The sequence below is a fragment of the Pelophylax lessonae genome, assembly GCF_965119305.1.
Source record: "Pelophylax lessonae genome assembly, chromosome: 4".
NCBI lineage: Eukaryota > Metazoa > Chordata > Amphibia > Anura > Ranidae > Pelophylax > Pelophylax lessonae.
In genome coordinates this window covers 152,876,491-152,902,449 of record NC_138771.1, presented here as the reverse complement: position 1 = coordinate 152,902,449, position 25,959 = coordinate 152,876,491, and positions in this window count along the sequence as shown.

Here is a 25,959-nt window from a genome sequence, read left to right as displayed (position 1 = left end):
TGAATAGAGAGACATGACTATTTGCTGAGTTGCTGTCTGATGTGTGGGGCACTGAGCATAATAGAAACACTATTATAGTTTAAGATCTCACAGTGGGGGTTATTTACTAAAGTCAGCATGTGCAAAATCTGGTGCAGCTCTGTGTACAAACCAATCAGCTTCCAGGTTTTAGTGACAAATGAACAAGCAGAAGTTAGCTCATTGGCTACTGTGCACAGCCACCTCAGGACCAAGGGTATCCGATACAAACTGAAGAAAAAGATAACAAAAAGAGGGGCGCACCGACCTAGTGCATTACCACTAAAAACATTTATTAAAATGGTAAAAAGCATAAAATATACTCACAAACAGAGTGTGATAATACACACATATCAACAATTCAATGTATAAATAAAGACGTCTCCAAGGAGGCCAGGCACTGCGTGGTGCTGGACGGTGTGCGGCAGAACCGCACGGAGCTACTGTAGCTTAGGCTGGCTGATGCATTTTGAGGGCGAACCCCCTTCTTCAGAGCCAAGGAATGCTGCTTGGCTCTGAGGAAGGGGGTTCGCCCTCGAAACGCGTCGGCCAGCCTAAGCTACAGCAGCTCCGTGCGGTTCTGCCGCACACCGTCCAGCACCACGCAGTGCCTGGCCTCCTTGGAGACGTCTTTATTTATGCATTGAATTGTTGATATGTGTGTATTATCACACTCTGTGGAGGCTGACCTTGGTGGAGGCTGACCTGTCTGCTGCCTGATATAATATTCGGGCTCCTGTAAAGAATACAATTGTCAGCTCACAGAACCTTTAGGCTGGCCATACATTTTTATACAATTTTCTTACAATTTTCTGTAAAAATTTCTTGAAATTTACCTTCAACTATGTAGTACAAAGGCCTGCCTAATTGGATACAAGTGAAAGTGTTGTTTAGCTTTGACCTCATTATATGTGGTTTGTGGTAAATCTATCAGAAAGTTGTACAAGAAAATTGAACATGTATGACCAGCCTTAGATTTCTATTATATATAGTTTTGACTGTACTTATGTTCTATGAGGTTTATCTTTGTGTTTCTGTTATCAGCACTGAGCGCAGTCAGGATGCCTGGCATGCAATCTAACGCTTCTGTTCAGTTGGGGCTCACATGCGTGTTGATTATGAAGACCAAAGAAATGCTCACAACAGTCCTATAGCATTTATGATGTGTTTATGACATGTTTTTGTTGTGATTATGAAGCTTTGAAAACTCTTCAAGAATGCTTGATAAACGCCCATGAAAGTGTTGCTTTTCTAGTTGGATGTGGTTAAAGGGGAAGTGATGTAGAGGAAATGATCTCCTTTGAGGTGCGGTTAGGCTGTGGTGTGATAGCAGACATTTTTGTGAATTCTGTGCATGACTGATTCAAATACTTTGGTCTCTTTGACACTTGCTTGGTCCAGCTCAACTTTTCTGACACAAAAAGCTTTGCTACTGGCCATAGGTTTGCACAGCCTATTGCATTAGGGTGTGCACCCCAATGCCCCCATGAATGGTGGGTGTGGCCACATTGTGTTTACAGTGGAAGGGCTTAAAGAGGCGTGGGTAAATAAAACAAAAGCCTTCCTGTATTCATAAAATAGGCTTCTCTTCCCCCAGTAGGGTGCATTCACTCTGATGTGGTATGGTTTACATAGTTGCAAAGCAGTGTACCTGCACTTTCCGTGTGGGTTAGTTGCACTTTGTCATAGACTTCTATTATATCATGCAGCTTTTGTGCGCTTTCTGAAAACAAAAACTGAAAGTGTGGTTTTAGTGCACTTCCAGAAAGCGCATCAAAACATAATAGAAGTCTATGGCAAAATGCAGCTAACCCACACAAAATCCGTGGGAACACTGCGCCAATGGTGTGGGAAAACTTCACAGCATTAGATTGAAAGCCAAGCTAATCGTTTATTATTACTGATCTCTGAACTCTCTGTTAATTAATACTGACCCCTGAACTCTGCCTCACTTACTACTGACCCCTGAACTCTGCCTCACTTATTACTGTCCCCTGAACTCTGCCTTATTACTGACCTCTGAACTCTGCCTCACTACTGACTGCTGAACTCTGCCTCACTTACTATTCACCCCTGAACTCTGCCTCATTACTGACCTCTGAACTCTGCCTCACTACTGACTGCTAAACTCAGCCTCACTTATTACTGACCTCTGAACTCCGCCTCCCTACTAATCGCTGAACTCTGCCTCACTTATTAATGACCTCTGAACTTTGCGCCTTACTTAGTGCTACCTGCTGAATTCTGCCTCACTTACTACTGACCTGTGAATTCTGCCTCACCTACCACTGACCTCTGAACTCTGCCACACTACTGTAGCCTGGTCACAAGGCTAGTGTTGTTCAGAATGTTGTTCTGTCATTAAAGTTTTACCAAGGAGGGACTTGTGAATTGTGGGAGATGTAGTTCTGGGAATAGCAAGGACCATAGACTGTTTATGTGGTTGGACTCTTCTCCCAGGGGGCAATGTGACTCGCAGAGCCTGCTGGGAGTATCTTTATAAAAGGGGGTGGGACAGATTCTCGCTCTCTTGCCTCGAGGACAGCACACTGTGAGGAGGGATAGAGCTGCTGCGGAGTGCAGAAGAGTAGGCCGGAGGCCTTGTGGAGGACACCTGTTGGGATTCGAACCCGTGACCAGCCACATCCCAGGCGGTAGCCCTGCTTACTAGGCTACCGTCCTCTCTGGACTTTCCTCCCTGAACATTCCTCCCTGAACATTCCTCCCTGAAGCCTATTATTTCAACCTTAGTCTTGCCAAGCCTTGCTCATCACCCTTGATTCCTGACACCTGGTACTTCCCTATATAAGTCCAGCCCCGTGCACTCAAGCTTGCTGATTATTGAGCTCCTGAGCCCTGATCAAGCTTCTCCGCATCTGCTGCTCTATCTGCTAGCACAAATCCAACGCTGACCAGGAATTGACTACCGACTACTCTTCTGCTTTGTCCCTACCTACTGAACTGCTACCTCTGTTGCTGATCCGGATTGCCTGACCACGCTTACTGCTGCCCGCCCTGACCTTTGGCTCGTCTGACTTCTCTCTGGTTATCCCTTGTCTGCTCCTCCGCCTTCAGACCAAACCTGCACTCTGCCTGGCTGGGTGATCCTGAGGACCGCGTCCTGGTGTTAGCTTGCAGCGCAGTCTATCCCCACCATCAGGGGCTCTAGTGAAAACCAGCTATCACTTAGTTTCCGCACCTCAGGTGAACCCGTGTCCTCAGCAGAGTACTACCTGGTGTCCATCCGGCATCCAGCACTGCTACCACCGTAGCCAACCCAGATTATCTGACCAAGCCTCTGCCAGACTTCCTGCACCTACTACCGGCCTGCGGTCCTTGCCACTGGGCTCCACTCATACCTCCGGCCAGCAGTCCTCTGACTCAGGTGAGCCTGTAGGGTTGTTACAGAATAATCAGCCTAACTATGGAGTCCGCAATGGCCACTCTGTGTAAACAGGTCACTGAACTTCAAGAATTTGGTACTACGTATCAGGAGAAATTTGCCCAGCTCCAAGACGTAGTCAAAAGCCAACAGAGGGAGATTATTGAACTACAGAGGCAACTCCTAGACGTCCGCGGCGCGGCCGCAGACACCCGCATGCCACTCCCATCAAAATTTGGCGGTGACAGACGCCAGTATCGGGGATTTCTGAACCAATGCCGCATCTATTTTCAGATGAACCCGGCCCCCTTCACCACCGATAAAAAGAAGGTGCTATTCCTGATCAATCTCTTGACGGATGAAGCATGAGCATGGGCGTCGCCATACGTGGAGTCTAACAATCTGCTCCTGGACAACCTAAACAACTTCATCACCGCCATGAGCCTAGTCTTCGATGATCCCAACCGCTGTGCGACAGCCGAGGCGCGACTACATAGTCTGCGACAGGGGAGACGCTCCGTCGCCGAATATACCGCCGAATTTCTCCGTTGGGTCATGGACACCATCTGGAACCCAGCAGCACAGAGGAGCCAATTCCGGCAAGGCCTCTCTGAAGCAATAAAAGACGAACTCGCCAGAGTTGAGGCCCCGGACGATCTGGGTGACTTTATTCAGTTATGCATCCGGATAGATCAAAGACTCTCCGAGAGGAAGAAGGAAAGACTCTGGTCCTCGGACCACAGACCCACTTACTCCTTCTCCTCTACTGCCCAGCGCGACCCTCAGTCAGCAACTGAACCTATGCAGGTCGACGCACTACGGAGGTCTCTATCCACAGCTGAAAAGGAGAGACGGCTGGCCGAAAACCTCTGCCTCTACTGTGGAGAGCCGGGTAATTTTGCCATCAAATGTCCCAATAAGAACCCGAAGAACTATTGCCATCACGGAGCTAAAGGATCAATCACAGACTCCAACCCCGGCAGAAGCCCCTGAAGATAACAACACAGCGGCTCATGGATCCCATTTCATCATCCCCATCCTCATCGACATCGAGGGGCGACAACTCCCTTGTTCTGCGATGTTAATCTCCGGGGCGGGAGGCAACTTCATGGACCTAACCTTCGCCCGCAAAAAGAACATTCCACTGACAATCAAGGCAGCCCCTGTTGACCTGGAAACCGTTGACGGATCCCCACTCTCCTCGGGGCCGGCGACTCATGAGACCATCGAACTACAACTCCTTATAGAACCTGATCACCACGAGAAGATCCACTTCTCGCTGATCGCCTCCCCGAAGTTTCCGGTGATCTTGGGCATCCCATGGTTGGCCACCCATAACCCCTCGGTGGACTGGGAAACCCGCTGCATACGGTTCCCGTCCGAGTTCTGCTCGCTAAATTGCTCCCACAAACCCGTCCTTCCACCCGAAGACACCACCATATCTGAACTATCCGTCAAGGATCTGCTACCCCCTCAATACCGCGAGTTCCAGGATGTCTGCGACAAGAAAAACGCAGACAAGCTGCCACCACACCAACCCTACGACTGCCCTATAGAACTGTTGCCCGGGCCGAAATACCCTTTGGCAGTATCTACCCCCTCTCGGAGCCTGAACTCAGGGCCTTGAAAGAGTACCTGGACGAGGACCTAAGGAAGGGGTTTATCCGGCCCTCTACCTCCCCTGCGGGAGCCCCCTTTTTCTTCGTAGAGAAAAAAGACTCCTCCCTGCGTCCCTGCATTGACTACAGGAAGCTTAACGACATAACCGTAAAGACCCGGTACCCACTCCCACTGATTTCAGAACTCCTCGAGAGACTCCGGGCAGCGAAGATTTTCACCAAACTTGACCTTCGAGGGGCCTGCAATCTCATCCGAATCCGCCCTGGGGATGAATGGAAGACCGCCTTTCGGACACGGTATGGTCACTTCGAGTACCTAGTCATGCCTTTTGGACTCTGCAATGCTCCCGCCACCTTCCAGCACTTCATTAACGACGTCCTCAGGGACATGCTCGATCTGTTTGTAGTCGTTTACCTGGACGACATCTTGATCTTCTCTGAAGACCTTGAGCAGCACTGCGAACACGTCCGCAGGGTACTGCAGAGACTCCGACAGAACTCTCTCTATATCAAGCTAGAGAAATGTGAGTTTGAGCGAACCACCACTCAGTTCCTCGGATACATCATCTCCCCAGAGGGCCTAAGCATGGACCCGGGGAAGGTCCAAGCCGTGATGAACTGGCCCATTCCGAGAAACGAGAAGGAGATACAAAGATTCATTGGCTTTGCCAACTTTTATCGGAAGTTTATCCGGAACTTCTCCAAGGTCATAGCACCAATCACCCAACTCACCAAGAAAGCAGTCCCCTTCTCCTGGACACCCGAGGCACAGGAGGCCTTCACCAAGTTGAAACTCCTCTTCACTTCTGCTCCAATCCTAATCCACCCGAACCCCGAGCTGCCATTTACAGTCGAAGTGGATGCATCTGACTCCGCGGTGGGGGCTGTTCTGTCACAACGGTCAGGGGAGAAGATGCTACTACATCCGTGCGCATATTTCTCCCGCCAGATGTCCCCCTCCGAGAGGAATTATGACATCGGGAACAAGGAACTACTGGCGATCAAGGATGCCTTCTCCGAGTGGAGACACCTGCTGGAGGGAGCCACCAACCCCATAATCGTACTAACTGACCACAAGAACCTCGAGTTCATCCGCAGTGCTAAGAGACTCTCAGCCAGACAGGCCAGATGGAGCCTATTCTTTTCCCGCTTCAACTTTCTCATCACCTATCGCCCCGGATCAAAGAACGGTAAGGCTGACGCCCTTTCCAGAATGTTTTCCGAGCCCTCGCAGAGTAAAAAGGGCCAAAACAACATCCTACCCGAGAGAAGGGTAGTAGGGGCCACCTACTCTAAAGAACTTCTGGGCACAATCAAAGAAGGATACGAAAATGACCCCTTCCTCGCCCACCCCACAAGGAATGTCTGCCTTACGTTTAAAAATGGTCATTGGTTTCATCAGGACCTACAGTTATATGTTCCGGAAATCGCACCGCTCGAAGTACTCAGACTCAACCATGACTCCAAACTTGCCGGTCATCTAGGCACAAGAAAGACCCAGGAGCTTCTCTCCCGCTCCTTCTGGTGGCCAACATACAAGGAGGACATCAAGAGGTACATCTCCTCGTGCACGGTCTGTGCCCGCAATAAGACTCCTCGGTCCTCTCCCGTGGGTCTGTTACAAACTCTCCCCATTCCCTCTCGCCCCTGGGGCTCGATCTCCATGGACTTTGTGGTAGACCTTCCTCCTTCAAAAGGGATGAACACCATCCTGGTCGTAGTCGACCGCCTCACCAAGATGGCCCATTTCATCCCCTACAAAGGCCTACCCACTGCCAAACAGACGGCCGATCTTATTCTCAGAGAGGTCTTCAGGCTGCATGGGATCCCGGACGATGTGGTCTCCGACCGAGGCGTACAATTTGCCTCTAAGTTCTGGAAGGACTTCTGCTTGGCGCTCGGGGTTAAGGTGAACCTGTCATGCGCTTTCCACCCCCAAACAAACGGGCAGACGGAGAGAACTAATCAGACCCTAGAGCAGTACCTACGCTGTTTCAGCTCCCACCTGCAGGATGACTGGCTTGACCATCTCTCCACGGCCGAGTTTGCCTACAACAATGCTGAGCACAGCTCAACCAAGCACAGCCCCTTCTTTGCTAACACAGGCTCGCACCCGGTGTTCATTCTGCACCTACCTGTCGCCTCCACCCTCCCAGCAGTGGCAGAACGCCTAACAACCCTACAGGAGGCACAAAAGAACATTATAAACAACCTCCAGCTTGCCCAGAGGCGCTTTAAACAGGGAGCAGACAGACGCCGCAAACCCACCCCGGGTTTCCATGTGGGAGACTGTAACGCTCCGGCGTTTGTTTAGTGAACTGGATTTGCAGCTGCAGAATTTCCACTCAGTAGTCGTGCAGAGATGTGTTGAATCACCATATCCAACTCTCCAGACTCATCATTGTGGCCCAGCCTGCCTCAGCATGCAAATATACAGGCACTCAGATAAGATGTTCCTGGAGTGATAGGTTGTATACGATAGTATAGAGGTGATGTGCTGAAAGGACAGGCGTGAGTAGTGATAGCAATGATAGGCACTCAATAGTAATGTTCAGGAGTGTTAGCAGATGGTGATAGATAGTATGCAGATAGGTTAGCAATCATGTACAAATAACAGGTGGTAGGGGACAGCAGATGAAGTGTACAGGAATTGCTAACTCAGTGCAAGGATATAGATGGTAGTAGACTCAAGAGCTAGCAATCTATGTAACAGTGCAGATGATAGAAATAGTAATGCATAGATAGCAACAGTCTTTAGTATGCAAGAGTAGATAGTGTAAGTTGATAGGAAGGAATCCCCTGTGGGGTACTTATCACTAGTTGGTTTAGAGAGATGAGGGGTCCGGTAATGAGGATAAGGATCAGGTAGCGAGATACAGGATCAGTAGCGAGATACAGGAAATAGCTGGAGGCTTCGGCAGCGTCAGACAGTGTAACAAGCGGTTTGCACGAACACCTTGTGAGTGAAAGCCGGCGATTGAAATAGCCGCTCAGAGCGGCGCCCAGTGATGACGTCATGAGAATTAAAGGGACAGGTAGCTATATGCGTTCCACCTACCTAAATGGTGGAACGCAATGCGAAAGAAATGGGCTGGAAGGGTACCGAAGGTACCAGTATCTTACAGTACCCCCCCCTTAAGGCTGGCTCCGGAAGGCCTATAGCACTGGTCTCTCCGGGTATTTGGAGTGAAACCTTCGTATAAGCCTGGGAGCGTGAACGTCAGAAGTATCCAACCAGGTGTCGTCTTGGGGTCCATAGTTTTTCCATCTTATGAGATATTGGAGTTTCCCTCTGTGGATACGAGAATCCAAAATCTCCTTAATCTCAAATTCTTCTCCGCCCTCAACTTGTACTGGAGGTGGAGGTGAGATGGTAGGTCTTATTCCTTGGTTGGGAACATGTGGTTTCAGTAGCGACACGTGAAAGATGGGGTGTATTTTAAGATCTGCCGGTAAGGTGAGTTGAACTGCAGCTCTCCCAATGAGCTTCTCAATTGGGAAAGGTCCTAGAAACAAAGGCCCAAGCTTTTTACTGGGGATCTTTAACCTTAAGTTTTTCGTAGATAGCCAAACGAGATCCCCAATAGCATATTGAGGAGAAGGTCTTCTACGGAGGTCGTAGTACCTTTTTTGTTGGCTATGAGCATGTTAAGTAAACCCAGAGAGTCTTTTATTTGGGTAAGATAGTCAGAGGCTACTGGGTTACTTGATGGCAGGATGCGTGGTGGAAGAAGTGTGGGATGAAACCCATAGTTTAGGTAGAATGGACTTTGCTTAGTAGTACTGTGGGTTGCGTTATTGTAAGCAAATTCTGCCAGAGGGAGGAGGTCCACCCAATCATCCTGTAGGTATGAGGTGTAGCAACGCAAATATTGTTCAATGCACTGGTTGACTCTTTCAGTTTGTCCATTGGTCTGAGGGTGGTAGGGAGAAGTAAGTTTTCGCTCAATTCGTAGTATATGACATAGAGCTTGCCAAAACTTGGAGATGAACTGTGAACCTCGGTCAGATAAAAGAGTCTTTGGAATTCCATGTAGCTTGAACACATGTTTCACTAGTAATTCCGCTGTTTCCTTAGATGAAGGTAGTCTGCGAATAGAAATGAAATGTGCCATCTTTGTCAGATGGTCCACTGACACTAGAATGGTAGTAAATCCTTTGGAAGGTGGTAATTCTACTATAAAGTCTAAGGACACAACTTCCCATGGAACTTTGGGTATTGGTAGACTGCAAAGTAGACCAGATGGTTTTGTAGTGTCAATTTTGGACCTTGCACAGATGTCACATGAGGAAACAAATTTTTGTACAGACGTCTTCATATCAGGCCACCAAAATTGCCTGGTGAGCAAATTGAATGTCTTAGTCATACCCATATGTCCTGCCATAGGTACGTCATGTGATAATTCCAAGATCTTGGTACGCATACCAGGAGATATGTAGAGTTTGTCGTTAAAGTAGAGGAAGCCTTCTGCATCAGCACTTAGTTGTGGTGGTGGTGAATCCAGTCCTATACTGTGCAGAATCTCTTCCTTCAAGGAACGAACAACACCAATAATACGGTAATGGGGTATTATAGGAAGTGAAGGGATTTCGGTGCAGTTATCTTCGGTTAGCCGTGATAGCGCATCCGCTTTTTTGTTTTTGTCTGCAGGCGTGTAGGTCACTAGGAAGTTGAATCTTAGGAAGAATAATGACCAACGTACCTGCCGGTGGGAAAGAGTCTTGTTGGTCTGAAGGTATTGGAGATTCTTATGATCTGTATATATGAGTATTGGCAATCGAGTACCTTCAAGTAAATGTCGCCAATTTTCTAGCGCCAATTTTATGGCAAGCAACTCTTTTTCACCCACTGGGTAATTCACCTCTGGGCTACTTAGTGATTTAGAGAAAAAAGCAACTGGGTGGAGTGGTGAAGTATTTGTTGGTCGTTGGGAAAGAACTGCTCCTACAGCCATATTTGACGCATCTACCTCCAGGATGTATTGGAGGGATGGGTCTGGATGGCGTAGTATGGGAGCAGAAGTGAAGCTTGATTTTAACAAGCGGAAAGCTTTATTTGCTTTTTCAGACCATTTGAATGGTTTCTTTACACTTGTAAGTTGTGTGAGTGGTCTCACAATAGAAGAGAAGTTCTTGATGAACTTCCTATAGAAGTTTGAAAATCCAAGGAATCGTTGTAATGCCTTACGAGTTGTTGGTACAGGCCAATCCAGTATACATGATATCTTGCTCATATCCATCTTGATACCGTTCTTAGATATGATGTATCCTAGGAATAGTACTTCTTCCTTATGAAATAGGCATTTTTTCAATTTTACGTATAAGTTGTGTGCGAGTAATCTGGATAGCACAAGTCTTACATGTTTTACATGTTCGGACAAGGACTGAGAATAAATGAGTATATCATCCAGATATACCACAACACAAACATCAAGTAAGTCTCTGAAGATGTCATTTATGAATCGCTGAAATGCTGCGGGAGCATTACACAACCCAAAAGGCATCACTAGATATTCGAATAATCCGTATCTGGTTCTGAATGCCGTCTTCCACTCATCCCCATTACGGATTCGGATGAGGTTGTATGCCCCTTTTAGGTCCAATTTTGAAAAGTAGGTAGCTCCGCGCACTTGTTCAATGAGTTCGGGAATGAGAGGTAAAGGATAGCGATCCTTTATCGTAATGGTATTTAATTGCCTATAGTCAATAATAGGCCTGAGACTTAAATCCTTATTACGGACAAAGAAAAGTCCTGCAGCTGTGGAAGAAGTAGAGGGTCTAATAAACCCTTTCGCTAAATTCTCATCCAAGTATTCCTTGAGATGAGAAAGTTCATCCTGAGAAAGAGGATAAACATGACCGAAAGGTAGTTTACTATTAGGGAGTAGATCAATAGAACAATCGTAGTCCCTATGGGGAGGCAATACTTGAGCATTTTTCTCAAGGAAGACTTCTGATAGATCCTGATAACATGGTGGTGGTGAAATTTCATCTGACACCATGGACAGGATTTTTTTATGTGATTGAAGGTTACATGTGGTCTCGCAGTAGTGAGAGGGGAAGGTTAAAGTCCGTGTTTTCCAATCAATGATTGGTTGATGTATGTGTAACCAGGGAAGTCCCAAAATAATGGGAAAATGGGGTGAAGGTAATACATCAAAAGTGGTGGTCTCAGCATGAGACTAGTTAGCAGTAGCAAGGAGTGCTTGTGTCTGATTGGTAATTGGACCAGAAGATAACGGAATACCGTTAATAAAACTAACAGAGAGAGGTTTAGATTTTGAAATAATAGGTATTTTATTTAAAGCAACAAAACTAGTGTCAATGTAGTTCCCACAAGATCCTGTGTCGATCATAGCCTTGGTGGTGATCCTATTGTGGTCCCACTGTAAGGTCAAATGAATAAAAAGATAGGGATTAGAAAAAGAAGTTGTTAATCCCCCCAGCAAGACATGTGAACACTCACCCTCTTTTTTGCGGACAAGGGGACAGACGCTTATCAAATGATCCGGGGAGGCGCAGTACATGCAGAGATTTTCAGATCTTCTCCTGGCTCGTTCAGTAGACGATAATGGTGGGAGTATGGTTCCTACCTCCATAGGAGTAGGGTCAACGGGCGAAACCCGAGAAGGATTGGATAATGGTACTCCCATTTTCTCAGCCTTTCTTTCTCGCAGTCGCCTGTCAATATTGATGCTGAGTTGTATTAAGGCATCCAAAGTGCCAGGTAAATCCGCTCGGGCGAGCTCGTCTTTAACGGCTTCTGATAACCCGAGTCTGAACTGGGTTCGCAAAGATGCATCATTCCACCCTGAATCAAGGGTCCATCTTTTGAACTCTGCTACGACGTCTTCAACAGGTCTCCTTCCTCGTTTTAAAGCCCTCAATTGCCTGTCAGCAGTACTCTGCCTATTTGGGTCTTCATATAGGCTAGCGAGTTCTGCTAAAAATAAAGGATAGGAGTTAAGAAGAGGGTCATTTTTCTCAGAGAGAGTCTGCCCAAGCCCGTGGATCACCCGACAAATATGAGATAGTGGTGCAGACTTTAATTTGGTCTGTAGTGTAAGTACGAGGTTTTAAACTAAAAAGCAATTGACATGCGTTTTTAAATTCACGAAATTTTTTTCGATCACCTGTAAACACTAGAGGAGGGTTTATCTTGGGCTCACGAGGTTGAGCAGCGGTGAGCTGTGAAATACGGGCTATCTGCTGTCTCAAAGTCTGATTTTCATTTTTCACTTCGGTAAGGGAAAGGATTAGTGCATCTACCTTTTGTGTTAGTTGTAACACATGAGTGGCTAATTCTGCTGAATCCATTTTTTTTTTCTGGTTCGTGCAATCTGTAACGCTCCGGCGTTTGTTTAGTGAACTGGATTTGCAGCTGCAGAATTTCCACTCAGTAGTCGTGCAGAGATGTGTTGAATCACCATATACAACTCTCCAGACTCATCATTGTGGCCCAGCCTGCCTCAGCATGCAAATATATAGGCACTCAGATAAGATGTTCCTGGAGTGATAGGTTGTATACGATAGTATAGAGGTGATGTGCTGAAAGGACAGGCGCGAGTAGTGATAGCAATGATAGGCACTCAATAGTAATGTTCAGGAGTGTTAGCAGATGGTGATAGATAGTATGCAGATAGGTTAGCAATCATGTACAAATAACAGGTGGTAGGGGACAGCAGATGAAGTGTACAGGAATTGCTAACTCAGTGCAAGGATATAGATGGTAGTAGACTCAAGAGCTAGCAATCTATGTAACAGTGCAGATGATAGAAATAGTAATGCATAGATAGCAACAGTCTTTAGTATGCAAGAGTAGATAGTGTAAGTTGATAGGAAGGAATCCCCTGTGGGGTACTTATCACTAGTTGGTTTAGAGAGATGAGGGGTCCGGTAATGAGGATAAGGATCAGGTAGCGAGATACAGGATCAGTAGCGAGATACAGGAAATAGCTGGAGGCTTCGGCAGCGTCAGACAAGGCTGTGTAACAAGCGGTTTGCACGAACACCTTGTGAGTGAAAGCCGGCGATTGAAATAGCCGCTCAGAGCGGCGCCCAGTGATGACGTCATGAGAATTAAAGGGACAGGTAGCTATATGCGTTCCACCTACCTAAATGGTGGAACGCAATGCGAAAGAAATGGGCTGGAAGGGTACCGAAGGTACCAGAATCTTACAGAGACAAGGTGTGGCTTTCCACCAGGAACCTCAGATTGAAAATCCCCTCCAAAAAGTTGACCCAAAAATACATGGGTCCGTTCCGGATCTCCTCTCAAATTAATGAGGTCACATTCTGGCTCGATCTTCCGGACTCCATTAGGGTGCACCCTGTCTTCCATTGCTCCCTCCTCAAGCCATACGTGGAGAACACCTTCACAGGCCGCAACTCGCCCCCTCCACCACCCGTGAGGGTACAGGGTGAAGAAGAATACACTGTAGCAAACATCCTCGACTCCAGGATCCACCGGGGAAGACTACAATATCTAATTGGTTGGGAGGGCTACCCTCCCGAGGATAACTTCTGGGAACCAGAATAAAACGTCCACGCCCCCAGACTGGTAAGAGAGTTCCACCAACGGCACCCCGGTAAGCCTGCCCCTGCGGTGCCCAGAGGTCACCTTGGAAGGGGGGGGGGAGTACTGTCGGGATTCGAACCCGTTACCAGCCACATCCCAGGCGGTAGCCCTGCTTACTAGGCTACCGTCCTCTCTGGACTTTCCTCCCTGAACTTTCCTCCCTGAACATTCCTCCCTGAAGCCTATTATTTCAACCTTAGTCTTGCCAAGCCTGCTGCTCTATCTACTACCACAAATCCAACGCTGACCAGGAATTGACTACCAACTACTCTTCTGCTTTGTCCCTACCTACTGAACTGCTACCTCTGTTGCTGATCCGGATTACCTGACCACGCTTACTGCTGCCCTGACCTTTGGCTCGTCTGACTTCTCTCTGGTTATCCCTTGTCTGCTCCTCCTCCTTCGGACCAAACCTGCACTCTGCCTGGCTGGGTGATCCTGAGGACCGCGTCCTGGTGTTAGCTTGCAGCGCAGTATATCCCCACCATCAGGGGCTCTAGTGAAAACCAGCTATCACTTAGTTTCTGCACCTCAGGTGAACCCGTGTCCTCAGCAGAGTACTACCTGGTGTCCATCCGGCATCCAGCACTGCTACCACCGTAGCCAACCCAGATTATCTGACCAAGCCTCTGCCAGACTTCCTGCACCTACTACCGGCCTGCGGTCCTTGCCACTGGGCTCCACTCATACCTCCGGCCAGCAGTCCTCTGACTCAGGTGAACCTGTAGGATTGTTACAACACCGGAGTCTGAGTGATCGGTGTGAAGAAGGATCTTGGTAGCGTGACCGAGTGGGAGATCACCCTGAGAGGCCTTGAGTGTCGCTAAGGAGAGCGGGACACTGCTGGAGTGTACTGTGTAGCGTATCGTAGTTCGTCACATTGGGTGAGAGAAATCCAGTTAAAATATCTGCTGTGCTTCTAGACTGAGCCAGGGCAGGACTGCAGAGCTGTTTTAGCAGAAGGCCATATTAATTCTAACAGTTGCCACAGGACACTGTAGTACCGCAGAGTGCGTGGTGGATCAGAAGGCCTTGCCCCTCCCTCCCAGTGCTAGATTGACTGCCAACTGTGGAGTACCAGAATCTATTTTCTCCCTTCCCGTTTGGATTACAATAACTGCTTATTACCGTTGGGATTACAGTTAATCAATCACCTTTACTGTGGATTACAAATACTTTCTTTGGATTGGCTGAGGACACCCTTGCAGACGAAGACTAGTGAGGCCTCACTCATCCAGGAGACTCTTGCAATCTAGTGTAAAGGGAGCCCCCCGATAGCATACAGAGTGCACTCTGATAGTTAGCTTGGTGCAGACATATTAGAACTGCTAAGAAGTTACTAAGGATAGAGTTATTCTTTAAACACTGTCAAATATTGTGTTGTGGTCACTCTCGCATTACACTTGAGAAATAGTGTATTGACAGGATTAGCAAACATTTAATCCTTTAGTATATATATACAGTGGGTGCGGAAAGTATTCAGACCCCCTTAAATTTTTCACTCTTTGTTATATTGCAGCCATTTGCTAAAATCATTTAAGTTCATTCTTCTTCCTCATGAATGTACACATAGCACCCCATACTGACAAAAAAACACAGAATTGTTGACATTGTTGCAGATTTATTAAAAAAGAAAAACTGAAATATGACATGGTCCTAAGTATTCAGACCCTTTGCTCAGTATTTAGTAGAAGCCCCCTTTTGATCTAATACAGCCAGGAGTCTTTTTGGGGAAGATGCAACAAGTCTTTCACACCTGGATTTGGGGATCCTCTGCCATTCCTCCTTGCAGATCCTCTCCAGTTCTGTCACTTTGGATGGTAAACGTTGGTGGACAGCCATTTTTAGGTCTCTCCAGAGATGCTCAATTGGGTTTAAGTCAGGGCTCTGGCTGGGCCATTCAAGAACAGTCACGGAGTTGTTGTGAAGCCACTCCTTCGTTATTTTAGCTGTGTGCTTAGGGTCATTGTCTTGTTGGAAGGTAAACCTTCGGCCCAGTCTGAGGTCCAGAGCACTCTGGAGAAGGTTTTTGTCCAGGATATCCCTGTACTTGGCCGCATTCATCTTTCCCTCGATTGCAACCAGTCGTCCTGTCCCTGCAGCTGAAAAACACCCCCACAGCATGATGCTGCCACCACCATGCTTCACTGTTGGGACTGTATTGGACAGGTGATGAGCAGTGCCTGGTTTTCTCCACACATACCGCTTAGAATTAAGGCCAAAAAGTTCTATTTTGGTCTCATCAGACCAGAGAATCTTATTTCTCACCATCTTGGAGTCCTTCAGGTGTTTTTTAGCAAACTCCATGCGGCCTTTCATGTGTCTTACACTGAGGAGAGGCTTCCGTCGGGCCACTCTGCCATAAAGCCCCGACTGGTGGAGGGCTGCAGTGATGGTTGACTTTCTACAACTTTCTCCCATCTCCTGACTGCATCTCTGGAGCTCAGCCACAGTGATCTTTGGGTTCTTCTTTACCTCTCTCACCAAGGCTCTTCTCCCCCGATAGCTCAGTTTGGCCGGACGGCCAGCTCTAGGAAGGGTTCTGGTCGTCCCAAACGTCTTCCATTTGAGGATTATGGAGGCCACTGTGCTCTTAGGAACCTTAAGTGCAGCAGAAATCTTTTTGTAACCTTGGCCAGATCTGTGCCTTGCCACAATTCTGTCTCTGAGCTCTTCAGGCAGTTCCTTTGACCTCATGATTCTCATTTGCTCTGACATGCATTGTGATCTGGAAGGTCTTATATAGACAGGTGTGTGGCTTTCCTAATCAAGTCCAATCAGTATAATCAAACACAGCTGGACTCAAATGAAGGTGTAGAACCATCTCAAGGATGATCAGAAGAAATGGAAAGCACCTGAGTTAAATATATGAGTGTCACAGCAAAGGGTCTGAATACTTAGGACCATGTGATATTTCAGTTTTTCTTTTTTAATAAATCTGCAACAATGTCAACAATTCTGTGTTTTTCTGTCAGTATGGGGTGCTATGTGTACATTCATGAGGAAGAAGAATGAACTTAAATGATTTTAGCAAATGGCTGCAATATAACAAAGAGTGAAAAATGTAAGGGGGTCTGAATACTTTCCGTACCCACTGTATATATATATATCCATACATACATGTTAGGATTGTTTTTTGATCCTGAGTGCTGAACCCTATCCAGTTATAGGTTGAGGATTCAGGATGAACTTTACTATTAATGTTCCTGCTTTAATTGCTCCATTGATACGGTTTGTGCATTATTTTCTAAAACTTACGCTAAAGATTATTAAACCTAATTCTTTATTGCCAATTTGTGTCGTTTTCAATCATTTACAATGATAGAACCTATAGTGTCAAGTGGGTTGGACAACGTTCAGAGCAATCGAAGTGAGGAGGAGATATCTACACTTAGCGACTCCCCAGGGGGCAGGGCTACACTACTGAACTCTGAACTCTGCCTCACTACTGACCGCAAAACTCTGCCTCACTTATTACTGACCTCTGAATTCCGCCTCACTTACTACTGACCCCTAAACTCTGCATCACTACTGACCGCTGAACTCTGCTTCACTTATTACTGACCTCTGAACTTTGCCTTACTTAGTGCTAACCGCTGAACTCTGCCTCACTTACTACTGACCTCTGAATTCTGCCTCACCTACCACTGATCTCTGAACTCCGCCTCACTTACTACTGATCCCTAAACTCCGGTTCCCTTACTACTAATCCCTGATTCCTGAACTCTGAACCACTTACCACTGACTTCTGACATCTGCATCACTTACTACTGACCTCTGCCTCATTTACTACTAACCTCTGAACTCTGCATCACTTAGTGCTGACTACTGAACTCTGCATCACTTACTACTGACATCTGAACTCTGCCTCATTTACTACTGACCTCTGAACTCTGCCTCACTTAGTGCTGACTGCTGAACTCTGCATCACTTACTACTGACCTCTGCCTCATTTACTACTGACCCCTGAACTCAGCCTCACTTATTACTGACCTCTGAATTCCACCTCACTTACTACTGACCGCTGAACTCTGCCTCACTTATTACTGATCTCTAAACTTTGCCTTACTTAGTGCTAACCGCTGAACTCTGCCTCACTTAATACTGACCTCTGAATTCTGGCTCACCTACCACTGACCTCTGAACTCTGCCTCACTTACTACTGATCCCTAAACTCCAGTTCCCTTACTACTGATCCCTGAACTCTGACCCACTTACCACTGACTTCTGTCATATGTATCACTTACTACTGACCTCTGCCTCCTTTACTACTAACCTCTTAACTCTACATCACTTAGTGCTGACTGCTGAACTCTGTCTCACTTACTACTGACCTCTGAACTCTGCATTATTTACAACTGACCTCTGCCTCATTTAGTACTGGCCCTTGAACTCCGCCTCACTTACTACTGACCCCCTGAACTCTGCCTCACCTACAGTACTACTGACGACTGAACTCTGCCTCACTTACTACTGACCGCTGAACTCTACATCACTTACTACTGACCTCTGCCCCATTTACTACTGATCCCTGAACTCTGCCTCACTTAGGGCTAACCACTGAACTCTACATCATTTACTACTGACCTCTGCCTCACTAACTACTGACCCCTAAACTCCGCCTCACTTACTGCTAACCCCTGAACTCCACCTCACTTAATAATGAACTCTGAACTCTTTCTCACTGCTAAACCCTAAACTCTGGTTCACTTACTACTGACCCCTGATCTCAGGTTCACTTACTACTGACCCCTAAACTCTGGTTCATTTACTACTGGCCCCTGAACTCTGTTTCACTAACTACTGATCCCTGATTCACCTTCTATTGATCTCTAAACTCTGCCTCACTTACTACTGACCGCTGAACTCTCTTTCACTTACTACTAATCCCTGAACCCTGGTTCACATACTACTGACCTCTGAACTCTGCCTCACCTACTACTGACCCCTAAACTCTTCTTCACTTACTAATGATCCCCGAACTCTGGTTCACTTACTACTGATCTGACAACTCCACCTCACTTACCATTGACCTCTGAACTCTGAACTCCACCTCACTTACTACTGACCTCTGAACTCCACATCACTTAGAACTGACATCTGAACTCTGCCTCACTTACTACTAACCCCTGAACTCCACCTCACTTACTACTGACCTCTGAACTCCACTTCACTTACTACTGACATCTGAGTCACTTCCGAGCCCTGCGTCTCTTATTACTAAGTACTGAGGTCAATAGTGACATACTGTAAAGTATAGAGTGAAGTAGTAAGTAAGTGATGCTCTCTCTCTCTCATTTGTGCACTGATTACCTGTGTTCCCCTTCTCCCTGGACTCTTCATAGTACTCAGGGTACTGTAGCTCTGGCTCTTCTCCCCCTTCTCCTTTTCACTGGTTCTGTAGGCACAGCTAATCTGCAGCTACTCATGGCCCCGCCTACTGGACCTGGGAATAGGAGAGGGGGGAGAGCTGGAGCTAAAATATCCTGAGTAATGTGAAAAGTCCAGGGAGAAGAACAGAAGTCATTCCCCTTTCTGTGTCTCCCCCACAGCTGTGCTTGTCAAGGGCAGCTATTGTGAAAACACTGTTTGTTTATGTCGGGGAAGAGGTGGGTACTAAGGGATGGAACAGAGAGTAGGGGGCAGGGCTATGATTGACTGTGATTGGCTTATAGACCTGCCGCACCAGCTTTAGCACCCACTCCCTTTCTGTATAAAGCCAATCACAATCAATCACAGCCCCATCTCCCTACTCCCTTTGCCGTCCTTTAGTACCCGCCCCCTCCCCGACATAAGCAAACAATGTTTCCTTTGCAGCTGCTTATGAGAAGCACAGCTGCACGGGGGGACACAGTAGAGTGTTTCTCTGGAGCCAAATGCTCCAACATGGAGCATGTTCCGCCACTAGGACCCGGCAGTTGGGAGGCATGTGTGCGGGTTGATTTTGGTGTGCCCAGGCACACCCGGCACAAAGAAGCTACTGCTCCTGCACTTAAGAAGTTGCTGATTAAAATCATATGTTGCCACTGATTCGGCCGCCACATCGGCTGTGCTGCCACTCCTTACAGGTCAAGGAAAACCTAAATGACACTCTAAAAAGAAAGAAACAGAGGGCGCACCAGCCTAGCGCATTACCTTTGCAACCATTTATTATAAAGAGCAATATATACACATCATACTCACAAACAGGGTAAAATGTCAAGCGAAATATGTATAAAAAGTCCACCAGATGATCCACTCAGCATGGTCTGCTGATTAATCACAGTTGCGGAATGATGCGTCCAAATAGAGCTACGCGGACCGACGAGTTTCACACCCTTTGCACACACCTATGCCACTGGCAATAATGCTGCTTCTTCCTGGCATTATCAGCATTGCTGGCTTGATGCATTTTCCTTCACACAGAAGCAAATGGTGTTACCACATGGCTACTCTGTATGAAGAGTAAGGGACTGAAGATGCTTTGTCCTAGTTTTCTATTATTTCCCAGTGAATTCTGGGATACAGAAAGCCCTACTGTCTCTCCTCCAGTGCCCAGCTAACACTTTAAAAATGCTTCACACACCATAAATGCTCTAGGTGCTGTAACGTGTGGGTATAGAGCATTACCATTGAAATCAATGGAAGCAGCTGACAATGCCTCATGAAAGTTACATGCTGCTTAACCACTTAAGGACCGGAAGGTTTTACCCCCTTAATGACCAGGCCATTTTTCCCAATTTGGCACTGCGTCACTTTAACTGGTAATTGCACAGTAATGCAATGCTTTACCAAAACAAAATGTATGTTCTTTTTTTTCCCATGTAGCAGGTTTTCCAGGCATTGAGCCTGAGGTGGGTCTGCCATTGTTACCGGTTACCTCTCCAACCCGTGTGAGCTGCGACCCCAGGTGTGAGCACTGAGACAATGACAATTTCGGCATCTTTGTTTGGTTGTTTTATTGTATTTTATGGGATGGGAGAAGGGAATGAGTGGGATACTCCTCTGGCTCAACTAGATACACTTTTGGGACTCTTTAGCAAAAATGTGCTTGTTAACGCTGTCTTGACGCCAGCCGATGCTAGCCAACGCTTCCTGACGCTTGAAAGTAATGTAACACTGAAAACTGTGCTGGAACCTCAACCTTAGTCCAGAAGATCCAGAACTATAGAATATTGAACTTCTGATACTGCTTTACTCAAAAGTCACTGACTGGCTCCCTCCGGCCCTGCGCTGGCTTGAGGTAGCTCTTTGTGAATTCCTGTGCTGCTGCAACTGGCACACTCCACACTGTATACTAATTCTTCAGGGCCCAAACTGCAGGTGCCCCCTTTAACACTTCAGGGCCCTCTGACTAGGTACCCCCTCTAACTTCAGGGTCCTCTGACCCAGCACCCCCTTTACAGCTAGCTGACACTTGGATCCCCAGAACCTCCTCTGGAGTGGGCCTCTCTGACACTAGGCAAACCCCCCAGGGGCAATCCACAGTACTCACGACCTTTGTAGGCTTTCCTGGGCCTGAACCCCTCTCTCTCTCTCCGCTGGTTCTCGGCACACCGGATCCCTTTCAGCTCAACTGAGCACCCTCTGGATTCTCAGGCAGCACCCAGAGACATCTGCTTCCTCTGACAGGAGGGGAGACAGCTATACTCTCCCTCCTGGGACACTGCTTCCCACCAAAGACAATGAGTCATGCACTCCCCTCAAACTTATACCCACTCCCAGAATTCTCTGCGGCAGAATCTGACTTCTGGGGTAGTTACAAGCCTGAATGTGTCTCTGATTGGGTTTCCTCCCCTGCCCAATGAAAAGCCTCTCACAGGACTAGTGGGGAGACTCCCCTCTCAGCAGACACAAGTGGGAGCCATGACAACCTACCTGACCAAAAGAAATCATGGCTCTGCTGTTAGGCAGACAAAGCACACTATATTTTACCTAGCACCTACCTGTAGGGTGCTACACCCATAAATAGAGCTTTCTTTTGGTGGTATTTGATTACCTCTGCAGCTTTTATTTTTTGTGATATAAATGGAAAAAGACCAAAAATCTTGAGAAAAAATTACATTTTCTACTTTTTCCTATAACAAAATATCCAATAAACTAAATTTTTGTCATACATTAAGGCCAAAATGTATTTAGCTACATGTGTTTGATAAAAAAAATCTCAGTAAGCGATTATTCTTGGTTTGCACAAAAGTTATAGCGCCTACAGGCATCATTGAGGTATGACCACTCAAAGTCCAGCGACGTACCAGTACGTTGCTGGTCCTTGTTGGGCATATATTGTAAGTTTCTTTTTTTTTCTATGCAGCCCATGGGCTTAACGAAAAAAAAAAAAAGAACATAGCAGAATCCTCCATTCGCATTGATCGATGTGGATGAAGAAATCTCTGCCAAGAAAGGTTTTAAAAAATATATGGCGAAGCATAGGGGAGAACTGCCCTCTGTGTCCACCCCATCCCCTATGCATCGCCATATATGCTCTTTTTTTAACTGCGGTGGTGAAATCACCTTCTACAGCGCTGCAATCATTGATTTACATATATGCTGAGAGCAAACGCTGTTGCTGTCAGAATAAACAAATCCGTGCTACAGCTGATGGGCATACCTGCAAAGCAAACAATGGTTAACAATAAAATACAGTAACAATAAAACCTTACAATTTAATAGTATACAGTGCAGTAAAACAGTAGAATGGCGGTATCTGCAAAGCAAACTATGGTTAACAATGAAAAACAGTAACAATAAAACATTACAGTATAGCAGTATATTATAAAGTACAGTAAAACTGTAAGAACAGAAAATTAACTAGAAAAAAAAAAAACAACAAATAATTTTGGCTTTTTTATTTATTTATTTATTTATTTAGTTAGCTATTTATTGTAACTTTTTTTACACTTTTTTTTGTAACTGTAAAAAAACTTTAAACGTTCCAGGCTAAGGTCTCTCAAAATGCGATAGCCATCTAGCTTCTTTTGGGACCCTGTGTGAAAGTGTGCCCTAGACTGTGCCGTGCTGTACCCAATACTAATACTCTACTAGTGTGTGATAGCGTCGGAAACAGTGCCCGATGCAGAGACCAGTTTGGCCAGGAGAGGGGGGACAAAAAAAGCGGGTGTCCCACCTATATCCGTGTTTTCTACAGACACGACATCTTCTTTGGTGTGCTCTTTGAGTAGGATTACCAGGGAGGACATCCGGAAAATGCCTCTCCTGCAGCCGGCTCACTGCATCTGGATTGTAAATTTGGGCCACAGCAGGTTGTGGATACAGAAAGGCTGTGATGATCTCTTCTGGGAATTTTAGGAAGGATCCACTTCTTCCTGACGCTTTGTATAGCACATAAGCGTTCAGCAGAGCCAATTGAAATAAGTATACAGACACTTTCTCATACCAGCGTCTGGCCTTACTGGTAATTAAGTGGTGCCATCATCTGGTTGTTGAAGTCCACCCCTCCCATGTTAAGGTCGTATTCATGGACACAGAGGGGCTTCTCAACAACAGCAGTCGCCGTTGCACTTTGGACTGTCGTATCTGCATGAATGGAGGACAGAACAAAAACATTCTGTGTATCCCTCCTCTTTACTGCAAGCAATTTTTTACACTTCAAGCAGCCCCCCCCATCTAAGCCGGGAATCTACAAGCCATTGGGGGAAGCCCTGGCGATTAGGGCGCATGGTGCCACATGCCCCTATTCCAGAATCAAAAAGTTGAACAAAAAGTGGCACGCTTGTGTAATAATTGTCCACGTGTAAATGGTACCCCTTTGCGAAAAAGGGTGACACCAAGTCCCAAAAAATCTTGCCACTTCACATTGCTATATTTTCCTTCATAAATCCAGAAACTACATGTAAAAGCCTGTTGCCCTGTCACAGAGCTTAAATATCTTGACCCCGTATCTGTCACGCTTGCTGGGGAGAAACTGTTTGAAAACAGGGCAGCCAGAAAATGCAATTAGGGACTCATCAATGCAGACAGCTTGTTGGGGCGTATGCAAGGATGCAAACTTTTGGTTGAAGTGATTTACGAGGGGCCACATTTTGTGGAGCCAGTAATATCCAGGGTCACCCCGAGGAGGACAGAGTTCATTGTCATCGAAATGCATGAACAGCAAGATTTGCTTTGCTCGTATCTAGTCCTGGCCATGGCAGCAGAGAACACGGGCAAATGATGATTTGGGTCAGTGGACCAATATGACCACAATTCACTCTTTTAAGTAATGCCCATGATGAGGGATAGGCCCAGAAAGGTTTTAAATTCAGAAACAGTGATAATTCTCTGGCAAGGGTCAAATTTAGATTTGCAGAGATAAATTGATCGGCATATAAATTGCTTTGGTCCACAATAGATCTGTACAGATCTTCTGTGAAAAACAGTTTATAAACGGGAGTAAAATCGTCTGTTTCCACCTGAATTCCAGGTTGGCCAGTGAATGGGGGAAGTATGGGTGCTGCAGAAGTGGTGGGCTCCCAATCAGGATTTGCATACGAGACCCCTGTGGTTGTTGCAACTCAGCAACAGAAGAATGGGGTTGGGTACGCCTGACCTTAGCAGGGACCACTACTCCACTGTCAGAGCTATCTGTCAGGGTGCCGCTGCTCTCTACAGGTTTGAATACTGAGCCTGATTGTGACAGTAAGGCTTCCCCATCACTCTTATCTGTCATGCTCAGCATTTTGTAGGCCTCTTCACTAGTGTACCTCGGTTTAGACATTTTGCCCAATAAATTTATAGGTACCTAGTGTGACTCACATGTAAAAAAGCACCTGGTTGTCAAGGACTGTTTACACTGCTAGTGCTAGCAGAGATCAGGCCTGACTCTGCTAACACTGCGGTTTAGTGTGCTGTGTATTGGAAGTGACAGTAATCTGCTGATACTGCACTTCTTGGGGGCTGGGCTGATAATGACCCTAAAAACACCATCCCTACAGTCAAGCATGGAGGTCGAAACATTATGCTGTTTCTCTGCTAAAAGTACAGGCCGACTTTGCTGCATTGAGGGGCCAATGGACGGGACATGTTTTGTAAAATCTTGGTTGAGAACCTTTTTCCCTCAGCCAGAACACTGAAGATGGGTAATGGATGGCACTTCCAGCATGACAATGACCCAAAACATACTGTACCACCAAGGAAAAAAAGAAGAAGCACATTAAGGTCATGGAGTCAAGGCAACAATGAAGAAGCACATTAAGGTCATGGAGTTGCCTAGCCTGTCCACGGAACTAAAATCCTATAGAAAATTTATGGAGGGAGCTGAAACTTTGAGTTGCCAAGCCACAGTTAAGAAAACTTAAAGATTTAGAGAAGATCTGTAAAGAAGAGTTGACCAAAATCCCTCCTAAAATGTGTGCAAACCTGGTAACCAACTCCAAGAAATGTCTCTGTGCTTGCAAACAAGGATTTCTCTACTAAGTACTAAGTCCTGTTTTTCTTGGGGATCAAATACTTATTTTACTCACTTTATAACATTTGTATCATGTGTTTTTTCTGGATTTATGGTTGATATTCTGTCTCTATCATTTAAAATACACCGATGATAAAAAATTATAGACCCCTCATTTCTTAATAAGTGGACAAACCTACAAAAGCTGCAGGGGATCAAATAATTATTTTACCAACTGTATATTATTTTTTCTTTATTTGCTATATTTTTCCCATGACAGTGGAGTTACCCTTTGATTTCTAACATGACACAACACAATACAATGCTACTGCTCCTCTGTTAACAGCACTATGTGGTGCCATTGTAATATTCATGGCAGGCATTAAAGGGGCGGTTATGAGACTTTAAAAATGCTGAATAAATGTCATATGAACACAGGGTATTAACAGAAAAATAGCCTAGGCTATATACAGCGCTTGCCCCAAATTAATCAAAATATGACTAAAATGTATAAATATTAGCCAATCCATAGTGCCTTCCTACCTTTTGATAACGTCACAGGAAGTGACGAAACGCGTCAAGGTCTTGGAACGCACGTCGGCATGCTACGCACTAACGTGGAACGCAAGCCGGAACACTCCGCTCGCCACTCTGCCAGGAAAGTGCTAGGAAGCGGTTTGCCTGTACCCTGGAGCCGTATCGTTTGCTCCCATTATTTTAACTCTGTTTGTATATTAAACTTTTTAAAACGTATCACACTATCTGGAGCCTTTCTTTTTATAACCCCATATCCTGAGGAGTGAGACCAGGTGAGAAGGGACCTGACCTACATCCCATCAGGAGCATCCATACGGATACCCCGTATTGGCCTGGAAGGCCTCCAAGCACTGTAGGTCTTGGTGCTATACAGCACATAAGACCCAATATTTCTGGTAAGTCATTCAATTTTACCACAAGCCACTGGAAAAAAGGAATTCACACCACGGAAAGTCACAAACTT